Source organism: Anastrepha ludens, chromosome 5 (assembly GCF_028408465.1).
Source record: "Anastrepha ludens isolate Willacy chromosome 5, idAnaLude1.1, whole genome shotgun sequence".
NCBI classification, from domain to species: Eukaryota; Metazoa; Arthropoda; class Insecta; order Diptera; family Tephritidae; genus Anastrepha; species Anastrepha ludens.
The window spans coordinates 55,860,107-55,872,405 of NC_071501.1; the positions used below are offsets into that span (position 1 = coordinate 55,860,107).

The 12,299-nt window shown below is 39.7% G+C and overlaps 1 protein-coding gene across 7 annotated transcripts in view; it reads left to right on the forward strand.

Annotated features, from left to right (window-relative positions):
• Positions 1-12,299, forward strand: part of LOC128864279 (protein abrupt) — a 134,954-nt gene that overhangs the window by 28,243 nt on the left and 94,412 nt on the right. Inside the window, exons 1-2 of one of the 7 annotated variants that reach the window (XM_054103862.1) lie at positions 8,676-8,976; positions 9,213-9,448. The exons of 3 other annotated variants lie outside the window; for them this stretch is intronic. The gene's annotated coding sequence lies outside the window, so the exon portion shown is untranslated. Of the gene's footprint in view, positions 1-8,673; positions 9,449-12,299 lie in introns of those variants that run through there. 3 more of the 7 variants (XM_054103863.1, XM_054103869.1, XM_054103868.1) reach the window with 3 other exon arrangements.

Here is a 12,299-nt window from a genome sequence, read left to right on the forward strand (position 1 = left end):
TGAGCCTTCCCGAAGTAATGCAAAGTAGTTTCGAGAAGGGAACAAACAAAAAAAAACCCTCGCATGACCTCCTATCTTGGCATAAATAACCATGGGATCATTTTGGGACGACTATACACCAGGTTTTAGATAGCGGCTCCCCAGACCCTTCTGACTCATGGGAAGAGAGGAAGAATCACTTCCTCTAATTGGCTAGATCCGAGGGGCAGCGCTAAGGTTAGTATGATTAGGGGAGCAGCTTTACTTAGGTCGGCAGCCGCATGCGGAACCGCTTGCAACTCGTGGTGAGATAGGGCTGGAGGAAAGGATGGAAGAAAGTAGCTTCCATTATCTCTGCAGTCTTTATGAAAGTGGTAAGGCAATCACTAAGTCTTTGGATAAAATAGAGGTCGGAACCGACCTTACTAGGCTAATACGTAAAATGCTTAGCGATAGAACGATAGCAGCAGCGTGGGGCTGCGCCTCCCTACGCCGGCAGGTGAGCAGAGGCACTCCGCTTCTCTGGGTTAATTTGCTCAACGACTTGCTAGAGGAGCTGGTGAGGAGAGGCTGTAAGGTTATTGCTTACGTGGATTACGTGGCACTTATTGTTAGAGAAGATTTTTTAGATACTCTGATGGAACTGATGCAGTGTTATCTAAATCTAGTAGTGAAATGGACCGCAGATTGCTGTCTCTCGGTAAATTCTCTGAAGACGGATGTCGTCTTATTTACGATGAAATATAAAATACCTAGAGTCTTTCTTCCCTCCCGTTTGTGCTCTCCGACAGGGTTAAGTACCTGGGGCTTGTCCCTGACAGAGGTTTAACGTGGAAGCCCAACATTGAGGAGAGAATTAGGAAGGCCACAGTCGCCTTGTATGGTTGTAGGGGCGCTATCGGCAAAAGATGGGGCCTTTTTTCTAAAATTACTTTTTGGCTTTATAACACAATTTCGCTGTACGGAGTCCTTGCCTGGTGGAGCTCGCTGGAATGGATGACATCAGTGGGAGGCTTCGGACCACTCTTACTCCAGCACTCATGAATGTGGCACCCGTGGAGTCGTTGTTTGTCTTCTCGAAATTAGTCGTGGAATGCCTGACTTCCCTCTCGATTGCATAGAAATACTTCGATATCAGGCTCATTTGGGTTACCTGTCACAGCGGCAGAAAGGGAAACTGAGCCGATGAGTTGGCTAGAAAGGGGACCCTTGAGCAATATGAGAGGTTTGGAGTTCTCTTAAGAACCTGGGGTCTGCTATTGGGAATATGGGCCTTGTGTCAACTCAGCGAGCGCTGGGATAGTGCACAAATGAACAAAGTCGCGGGATCCTTCTAGCCGCGGCCACAGCTATCGAATTTGGTAGGTATATTCACCGCACGCTGTTCGTTAGGTATCCATGCGGTGATTCTTGCCCTTGCTTAACACATCAAGGAATCATCTCTGGGGTCATCTGGGCTCTCACTTTTTCGCTACACCGGCGGATATTGCGGGCTTAAATATAACACATTTAGTGAAATTCATCAGTATCTTGAAGCGGTTAAAAACGTAAATCGTCATTGTTGACCGTCATCTTCTAATACAAACCTTTTCTTCCTTTTTTTCTCGATCTGTCTGGTTCCTCCCCCTCTTATTTTCTCCTCCCCTCCCCTTGTATGGTTCCAAAACGGACAAATTTTCAATTTTTGTCCAAGGGGCCCGCAAGGGCAACCATTTAACCTAACTTAAGAGGAACCGCTGTACCTCCGCTGTGAGAGTGTCGGTCGTAAATTTGGTACATTTAAGCGAATTGTGTGCGTTGATGAGTGGCTGGCTACCATGTACAGGCCGCCAGAATCTCTCCTAAAACTAGTGATCACTTTTCAAAAATTTTGTAAGATCCTTCATTCCGCCAGAACTGAGACAATGGCACCGAAGGGGCAAGATTTTCCCTTCCTCGTCTTCCAACTTCTGTTGTAACTGAAATCAGTGTGCTAAGACTGTACTTATCTCGTCTTAGTAGAAGTTTCGTACGTTTAGCATTCAGAGTCGGCCACAGTTGTCGGGCGATTTTGCAAATGGCTTCATTACGCCATCTTTCATTCGCCGCTCTTACAATTTCCTCTAAGATAAGCAGCTTACATGTTAGCAAGGGTATAGCTATATCATTGTCTATGTACTCATTGGTAAATTTGGTGCCGATTTTCGCTAGTTCATCGGCTCTGCAGTTCCCTCAATGTCACAATAGCCAGGAACCTATGTTATTATTAGGTGAAATGTATCAGCCATCTCGTTAAGAGATGTGCGGTATTTCATGCCTACCTTGGAGGATGTCGACTGCTTTGTGAGGGATTTTATCGCCGCCTGGCTATCAGTGAGAATGTAGATACCAAATCCAGGTTACACTGTACCAGAGTCACGGTTTTCATTATTGCCATCAGTTCAGCCTGACACTACAGATGTTCGGAATATACACCTCCGTCCACCCTGCCCTCGAGCTTTGAGCTATCTGTGTATGCATGGATGTACTCGCCCTACCTTACCTCGAGGGTAGGAGGGTCGTGAATTTTGTAATGGCAAGTATAGACGGAATGCATAGTCAGGGAAGATCCAACATGCCATCCAGAGGTACTGGGTGGTAAGAGGCAGGCAGCATCAGGATGTTTACTATTCCACTGTGACCAAGGTGGAGCCGACGTAATTCTGATTCAGGAGCCGTGGGTGAGCAGTAGCGGTATTTATAGAATTAGGACGAAAGACTATTTACTGATGGTGCATAGTGGTACAGGTAAACCTATATCCTGTATACTCATCAGCAAAGGTCTAAAAATCATTTATTTTACCTTATTTCAGCAATGATGACATTGTTACAATACGCTTGGAACCTAATACTGGCCTAATACTGGGAGACTCTGGCTGATTTTAGTATATATGGCGCACGAAGAGAGGTGAAGCAATGCTGCTATCAGAGGCGCTAGCTGAGGCGAGACAAAGGAAAACCGGCCTCATCGATGATACCTATGCGAACTCCCACCACACTTGTTGGGGAGGTACGGACATTAATGCAAGAGGTGACACACTTTTTGATTTCAATCTAAAAAGTGGCTTGACCTCACTCTGGCTTCTTCCTCACTGACATATCGTATTTCTGACCGGCGGGTGCTTAGCGCTCACTCCTTTTGGGATCCCAGGTACATCCAATTTTCGCTAAACGAAGCCAAACCGAATAGACCCTCCTGCAGGAATCTTAGGAGTATGGACTAGAGCCTATATTGCGGAAACTTGCAGGATGTTCTTAGGGAAGCACCGCAAGAAAATATAGTTGGACACACCAAGTGAAGCCAAGTCCTTTTCCACCTAACGTTTCCAACGTAGAGGAGGCCTTCCTCTGCTGCCACTAGGTCGTATCGCATCGAATACTTTCAGAGTCGAAGCATTTATATGCATTCGGACAACATGACCCAGCCAACTACGTCTAAGTCGTTGTAAAGATCTTACAGCTCATCGTTCCATCGCCTGTGATATTCGCCGTTGCCAACGTGCAAAGGTCCAAAGCTTCCTCGGATATTGTCATCGTCTACGCTTCTGCGCCATACGTTAGGGTAAGCATGATGAGAGCCTTGTAGAGTGTTAGTTTTGTTCGTCGAGAGAGGTCTTTACTACTCAATTGATTACATAGTCCAAAGTAGCACTTGTTGGCGAGAGAGACTCTTCGTGGGATTTCCCAGCTGACATTGTTATAAGTGTTAATTCTGGTTCCTAAATAAACGAGGTCTTTTACAGCGCCGAAATCATAACTGTCAACAGTGACGTAGATGCCGATACGCGAGTGCGCCGAATGTTTGTTTGATGACAGGAGATACTTCGTTTCGTCCTCGTTCAGCACCAGACCCATTCGGTTTGCCTCTTTATCCAGTTTGGAAAAGCAGTATACAAACAATTGTACGCTCGTATAAAAAATTTTGCCTGACCGATTAAGTTCTGCGGCTCGCTCGATCCTCTCCAACGTGAGGTTAAAGATTCACCCTGTCTGAAACCTCGTTTGGTATCAAACGGTTCGAAGTGGATCTTCCCAATTCTGAAAGCTCTGCTGGTATTGAGCTACGTTATCGTGCATAGCCATATTAGTTTTGCGGGGATACCAAATTCAGACATCGCGGCGTATAGTTAACTTCTTTTCGTACTGTCGAATGCAGTTTCGACTATATTTGGCATAAAAGCGGATGCATGCACCATACCAGCTCCTCGCTGCCGCGTTTGAATAACTCAGCCAGCAGTCCATCGGTGCCCACGGCTTTGTTGCTCTTCAGCCCCAATTTCGCTATTCTCACTTCGTAATGGTCGTCACAGTTTCAGTTTCGTTTCAGTTTCACATTCTCTTTGACATGCGCTGCTGTTACTATTTCACAATAATTCAAGCATGCTCTGAATGTCATTCACCAGATCGCCATCTTTGTTTTTACAAGAAAACGCCCCGGTCTCGAAACCTTCTGTAGCCGCCGAACTTTCTGGTAGAATTTTCGGGCGTTGTTCCTATTGGTGCCTGCCGGATTGTTGGGCAGTACTCTGAGAGCAGAAGTGAGAGTCTAATGGCAAATCTTCGCGCTGTCTGTTGTGATTGCAACTTTTCGATGTCGAACATTCTGTACGTAGTTAGATGTACGTTTTTTGCTGCACAGAGGCGTGTGCGTAGTTTGTCCGCAACAAAGTAATGATCCGAGTCAATGTCGGGCCCTCGGATCGTACGTACTTCTAAAACAAGAGAAGCGTATTTTCCCTCTATCAGAACATGATGGATCTGGTTTCCGTTTTTCGGTCAGGAAAAAGCCACGTAACTTGTGTATTTTTTATGCTGGACTCTGGTGCTGCAGACTACCATGTTTCGAGCCCCCGCGAAGTCGATCAGCCTCTGTCCGTTACCGGATGTTTCGTTGTGGAGGCTGAAGTTTCCGACTATAGGACTTAAAAATTATGTCGTGGCGGGGGAAGCGCTCATAGGAACGTTCCAAGCGCTCATAGAAGGAATCTTTGGTCGCATCGTTCTTGTCTTCCAAAGCGAAAAGCAAAAGAGCGAAATGTTGAATAATCTCCCTTTGATGCGGATTATAGCGAGACGCGCGTCAACCTGAGTGAACGGCAGTAGACAACAAATCCAACAACGAATTTGCGCTTCTTTACATGGTAGCGGTAGAAAAATCGTATTGGCCACTTCCAAGTAAAGGCGATCATTAACTTTCCCCACTTGTGTGGACTTCTACATATGGAACCATCCTCCAAGATTAGAAATTTACAACTCCGAAATTAGGAAAGCGAAGCGAGACTCATGGAGGAGATTTTGTGGAAGCGAGGAAGGGTGCCATGAGTCCGCGAGATACAGACGTATTCTCTCGAAAAATTCCACACCCATGGGGTACCTACGGGACGGATCGGGGTGCTGGACGATGAGTAGCGTGGAGTCATCCAGCTGGTTCTCGAAGTCCATTTTCCGACAAATCCGAACTCGAACAATATCAGCTGGGATAGCGTACAATGTTTTGTACAATGTACACGCCTACTCTAGCGCTTTAGCCGCTCACCTGAGTTTAACAAAGCGCGTCAGTCGTTTCTTTCTCTTGCTGACCGGCGTCAGTTGGACACACTAAGTGAAGTCAAGTCCTTCTCAACCTGATCTTTCCAACGTAGAGGAGGCCTTCCTCTTCCCCTGCAACTACCAGCTGGTACCGCATCGAATACTTTAGAGCCGGAACGTCTGTTTTCACTTGGTCGACATGGCCCAGCCAACGTAGCCGCTGGATCTTTATTCGCTGCGTTATGTTTATGTCGTCGTTAAGCACATCCAGCTCATTGTTCCATCGCTTACTGCACAATTTGCAGAATCACTCTTCCTATAGATTGGGTAGATCACAGGGGATACATTTGCGAAGCCCATAAGTTGTGAGCTGCTGGGATCATAGAAAGAATCGTCGTGGCCACTCGCGATCAGGGCCTTTCCTGACTTGTGTGGACTTCTACATATGGAATCAGTCTGCTGCTTGAACCTTGCACAATAATCGTCCTTCCTACTCCTAAGTGAATGGCGATCAGGGACTTTCCCCACTTGCATGACCTTCTACATATGGATCCTTCTTCCGTAAATTTTTTCGTTGCCCTATACAGGTCCAAAGATTGGTTTGTTGCTCTGCTTCGGGTTCTAGCAATTTTAAGATTAGCTTTTGATTGTTTGATCACATGCTTGGTCTAATATCCAATCCGCAGTTTCGTTCAGGATAACAAAAATGTCATTCGGTGCAATCGGAAAAAATCGACCGTAAATAACCCGTAAATATTGAGGATCATCTTTGATAGTTAGATTTCCTTCTCGGCTCATACAACCGCAGTTAGTACTAAGATCCAAAACCATAAAGAGGCCCTCAAATCGCCAGCCATCGGAATCTAACTATCACCTATCACAGACGAAGAGCTACAACTGCCTCCATAGACCCGCGTTACTTTGGCGCAATTACATTCAGGATATTGTAGTAGGTTAAACTCCTACCTATCCACAATCGACCCCGACATACCCAACATAGGTCTGATATGTGAAGGCACCCCACACGTTACTAACCAACTATTCACACGCCCCTTAAACCCACTCTCAAAAAAATCGATTTATTTTTTTTTGGCTTATTAATTTCTACAACATCTCAGGAGTATTATCCTAAATTTTCAAGTCGGTCCGAATAATAAATTCGGAGATACAGCCTTTGGAATGTGTGCGCTCCAAGTCAATTTTATTGTTATTCAAAATTTAAACGCGTTTTTCTCGGAACTGTGTTTTCAAAGTCGGTTGTCAAATGTTTTCGAAAACTACTCAACCGATCTCGATGAAATTTTACACAGGTATTCGAAATACAATACACGGCGGCCGCCGTAGCCGAATGGGTTGGTGCGTGATTACCATTCGGAATTCACCGAGAGGTCGTTAGTTCGAATCTCGGTGAAGGCAAAATTAATAAAAACATTTTTCTAATAGCGGTCGCCCCTCGGCAGGCAATGGCAAACCTCCGAGTGTATTTCTGCCATGAAAAAGCTCCTCATAAAAATATCTGCCGTTCGGAGTCGGCTTGAAACTGTAGGTCCCTCCATTTGTGGAACAACATCAAGACGCACACCACAAATAGGAGGAGGAGCTCGGCCAAACACCTAACAGAAGTGTACGCGCCAATTATTTATTTATTTTTATTTATTCGAAATACAATTTACTCGTGCTTGAACGAAGGATTTTTTTTTTTTTTTCAATTACAACTATTAAAAAAAAAAAAAGTGAAGCAAATTTGACCGAAATTTTCCTTTTTTTGCAAAAATGTCTGCCAACATTCCAATTTTTATTTTTTTTCTTTCCTTCGTTCAAGCACGAGTTTATGGTCTTAACTTATTTTTGTTTTTTCATTTTTGATGAGCCTGTCAGGAGTTATGCTGACAACGCGGACGCACCTTTTTTTCGAGGGGTCACCGGAAATGACGTCACAATGGAGGAGTTTTAATTTTTTTTTTTGAAAATTTCAGAAATTATTCTTTAAATATGTATCTAAAAGACAGAAAAAAGTTTGAATTAAATAAACAATTTTTTACATAGAAGAAAAAAATATTGAAAATAGCCCTTTTTTTACCCGGCGAAACCCATGTAGCTCCTTAATAAGCGCTTTATGTGGCTTTCAGTAGTTGATATTAATTGACTATGACATGTATGGTATTCTTGATATTCTATTAATTTATTAAACAAAACAAACTAGTTTTTTTACCCACAATATTTGGCTTAGAGCATAAAAATTATTAGATGCAGCAACATGAAAAGATAGTTATATATCTTATATATATAATAACGCTTAATGAAGGTAATACGCTGATCGAAATTATAATAACATACAAATTTTTACAGCAACTTTCATTTATAACCCACATCATAATGTTGAACATTAATTTATTCTTAATTATTTAACTAAAATCGTTATGTTTTCAAAATTTTGTGTTAACCACTCTTAACGCTTATACTGGAATTAAACATATTTTGATTCCGTTTGCATTTCGTTTGATCCCACTTTGAAGTATTTTAACTTTTGTGAGCCAACATTATTTCTCCGAAGCCGGTTGAGGTTCTAAAATAATACCTATATAACCTTAAACATGCGCATCACCAAAGCTTATAAGTACATATGTATTTCGCTCCAACAATCGACAAAGTATAACACGTAGTTCCTAAATCTTTAAGTATCATAGTAGCATACAATTAATCTGCTTCAGATACAAACTTATACAAATGTATGTATCACAAACGCGAAGACAGAAAATTATAGTAAGTCAGCGCTGAAACAAATTGTGGAATGCAGCGCTTCTTGAAGGCTTATTACATCAACTGGGTAGGTGTGTACCCGAATAAACTATAAGCATTTGATGTTAGGTAATTGACATCAAAAACAAGTATTTAGTCAGGATACGGGTATTTACCCACAAGATGCCAAGATGGGTATAATTGTCATTTTTTTCGATGCCGTTGCTACTGACAATGAGCATATCACTGCTCAGTGTTTTATTGTATTGTGGTTGACCAGAGTTCATTTGCACACATGAATGTATAAGAACAGTTGTTAAGAAAAGGAAGAATACAATCAGTATAAACCATCACACTCATACACATATTATCGAGTATTGAATGAGATATTTATGTATGTATGCATATTAGTTGTCGACAGTAAACCGAATGAAAGCAGAGTGGTAGCACGTTTTTGGTCTTTAAACGAAAAGAAGTTTGCACTACATACATACAAACATAAGTTTCTGTAACCCGGTTGTAACACAACGGTTGAATCTCGCAAAATATGACAAACTCAATAAAACGCAATTTAAAGTATATTTTTATGTTCACTAAAAACAGATGACTTTAATACAATGTTTCAAATTTACTTGCACGTGTACACACAGATAAATTAAACGCGAATAAAAAATTTGCCATACATATGTGACGTATGCTCAAAACATAAATGTGAATATATAGTATATACATATATACATAGGTGGTCATTCATAGTGCAGACTAATAAAATATCTTTTCTTAATCACACATGTACATATATACAACAATAATTATAAAATCGGCATCAGTGTGATTTAGAAATTATAAAATTAGAAGAAATATTGATCCTTACTATTTTTAAATGGACACAAGCTCCAATATGAATTACTTCCAATAAATTTACATCACATAATTCTGTTTTGCAGTGGCACTATATACATACTTATTATTAACAAAAACTGCATTATTCAGTTGTGTTAGATATTTTTGCTACATGCGTACGAACGCCTCAATTGTGAACTTTTCGTGCTTTAATCCAATATCGATTTTTACTTAACAATCATTGTGATTAAATACTATGAATTGAATAAGAAAATATATATAAATATATAGATTACTAAAACATTATTGACCAATGAAAAAGGAGAGGATATATTCAGGGGTGAGTAGATTATTTCTTTCTGTTATTTACTACATAATTAATGGAAAACATAAACAATACTCGTTGTACGATTGTGTAATTCAATTTCAAAATTTAGTTAAGCTTAAACAAACCGTAATATTTATGTAATTCGCTCTTATGCCCTTTATTGAGTATTTGGCCGAGCTCCTCCTCCTATTTGTGGTGTGCGTCTTGATGCTTTCCCACAAATTAAGGCACCTGCAGTTTTATGCCGCCTCCGAACGGCAGATGGTTTTTATGACGAGCTGCTTCATGGCAAAATACACTCGGAGCTTTGCCGTTGCCCGGAGAACGACGACCGCTATTATAAAACTTTTTCTATTATTTGGTGTAGTAAATATATATTCATTACAATAAAAACAATTTATTATTATCTTTATAAGAAGGAGGAACAGGTTGAGAGATTACTGAACAAATAGATGGGTAAATGCCTTTTAGTGCATCTAGCCGAATCTATACATACTTTAAATTGACTAGTAAAGATTATACTTGTGGGCTCTAATTATCTGATTGAGAAGAAACATTCTCGACATTTTTTTATACTTACATATTTCAAAAACAAAAGTTAATAATTTTTTTTGTATACAATAAAATATTATCAATGCTTTTTTTACCATACATGAAGCAGGTTTATTTAAACGTATATAGCTTTAATTGATTTTTGATTCGCAGTCTTGTTAGATATATATATATATATATAGGACGAGCTTTTCCTCCAAATTATAGAGCTCGTCTTGATGTTGCTGGAAGGTCCTCTAGTTTATAAATATATATATATAGATATATTATAAACTATAGGACCCTCCAGCAACATCAAGACGAGCTCTATAATTTGGAGGAAAAGCTCGTCCTTGCTGGAGGGTCCTATAGTTTTATGCCGCTGCTGAATGGCTATTAGAGAAAACTATTTCTACCTTTTATATCATGCCCATAGATAGTTCGAGGTGCGGTGCCACACTCATTCGGCTACGGTGGTTGCCCTTGTTTAACTTATACAGTTTCGGGTACAACTACGGCTTTTACTAGTTTACACAAAACTGGTTTTCAAGTGACTTTTAATTTCGCCAATTTGCGTTAAATATATACCTACCATGGGCCTAATATTTAATAGTTGACTTCTTGACTTTGGCAAGTCTACTTGCGGTTTATTTTCAAATCGAATTTCGTCACCGACTCTGACAAATTTCACTTCTAACTCTGTATACTTTGCAGCACTTGGTATCACTGAACTTGACGTTATCAACATCATTTTGGCCTTAAAAAACACTCTAAAAAATATTTTAATGGGCTAGCCTCTCCCTTGCTTAAGAATTGCAGCTCCTCTCTTTCATATTTTTAATCTCCCTTTTTCTATAGGCTACACCGATTTTGTACTCCGGTAATAAGGATGATATTTAAAGTTTTAGGCAAATTTACACTTTATAAAAATGTGTACTTTTCTATCAAAATAATTTTGGAACTACATCAACATGGTTTTGTTTGTGGGCCCTACAGTCACCAGCACTCATGAATTTGACAGCCTTTTCTAGGTATCGCGTCGCTGCATTTAAAAACGTATTTTAAGTTAATACAATTTATTCGGATTTTTAAAAGGATTAGAAATCGTCTCGCATAACATTTTAATATCCTTTGTAGAAATCGAGAATACTAAATCATTCCTTTTCGTGGCAACATCGGGTGCGCTCCAGAGTAGCATTCTTGGTCCTGCTTTATTTATTTTTGTGCCTTAGTCATTCCAAATTTCTACTTTTTACTGACAACATGAAATTTTTTAATACGATTACCTTCCCGTCGGATGTTTATATTCATATGAGCATTAGAAATAAACTGTCCTTAATATTAATAAATGTTTTTATATGACCTTATCTAAATCTTATTCTTTTGAAGTACTCTGTGGAAGTAGGAGGGATCTTTTATTCGGAATCTCCTTTTGTTAAGCACATCAATAAGCACAAAAATACTTATTCATAATATCGAATCCAATCTACGCTTCTCATTCCCTAAGAATGAAAAGAGTGCAGACGAGTTTCATCCGGTTTGCTCTGTTAACGCTTCATTTTAATGAAATCGTGCCATGTTTATAAATGTTAAGCTGCTCGCTAATAGAACTTCCTTAACTTAACTTATGTTCATGTATGATTTTATCAACGGTTCCATAGATTCTAAGAAACTTTTTGGGATGATTAGCTTCATTACTTACGGTGTCATCTATCGATTCATTCAAAAATATTTAAATTTAATTATTATAATTTCGTCGCCATTATTAAAACTCTAAACCAATATCATATATATTTTATAAATTTTACCTTGATTACGTCTAGGATTAATTTTTAATTTTTCTTTATTTGGTTTCTAGTTTTTAGTACTAAGATGAATTCAAGTCAATTTCGTCACATTCTTTTTCTTCCTGATTTGAACGGCTTAAACGATTTTCTTATACTTTTTTATCCGTATGTCCAACGAAGCAGGGCGACATTTTCGTTGTAGACATGACGTTGGGTGCATCTGAAATTTTTTAAAATATTTTTCTCTGCTATTTTTAATTTCGTTATCTATTATCGCTATTTGAAGATCTCTATACTGAACAAGTAGTGCCCCAGAGCTATACACCACATATTTATATTGGCACTTTGTAGATTAATTTTAATCTAGATTTCCGGTTCATTAACCAATGTAAGTTTGGAGTTTTCAAATTATTTGTACCTTTTTGCCAAGAAAGTGCTTAAGTTAATTAAATGGGGATTTGATAACTTTCATAATGGAAGGTGCATAATTGAATTTGTAAGTAAGCCTTGAGGTATTTGCTCAACTGGTCTAGTAGAAGTGATTC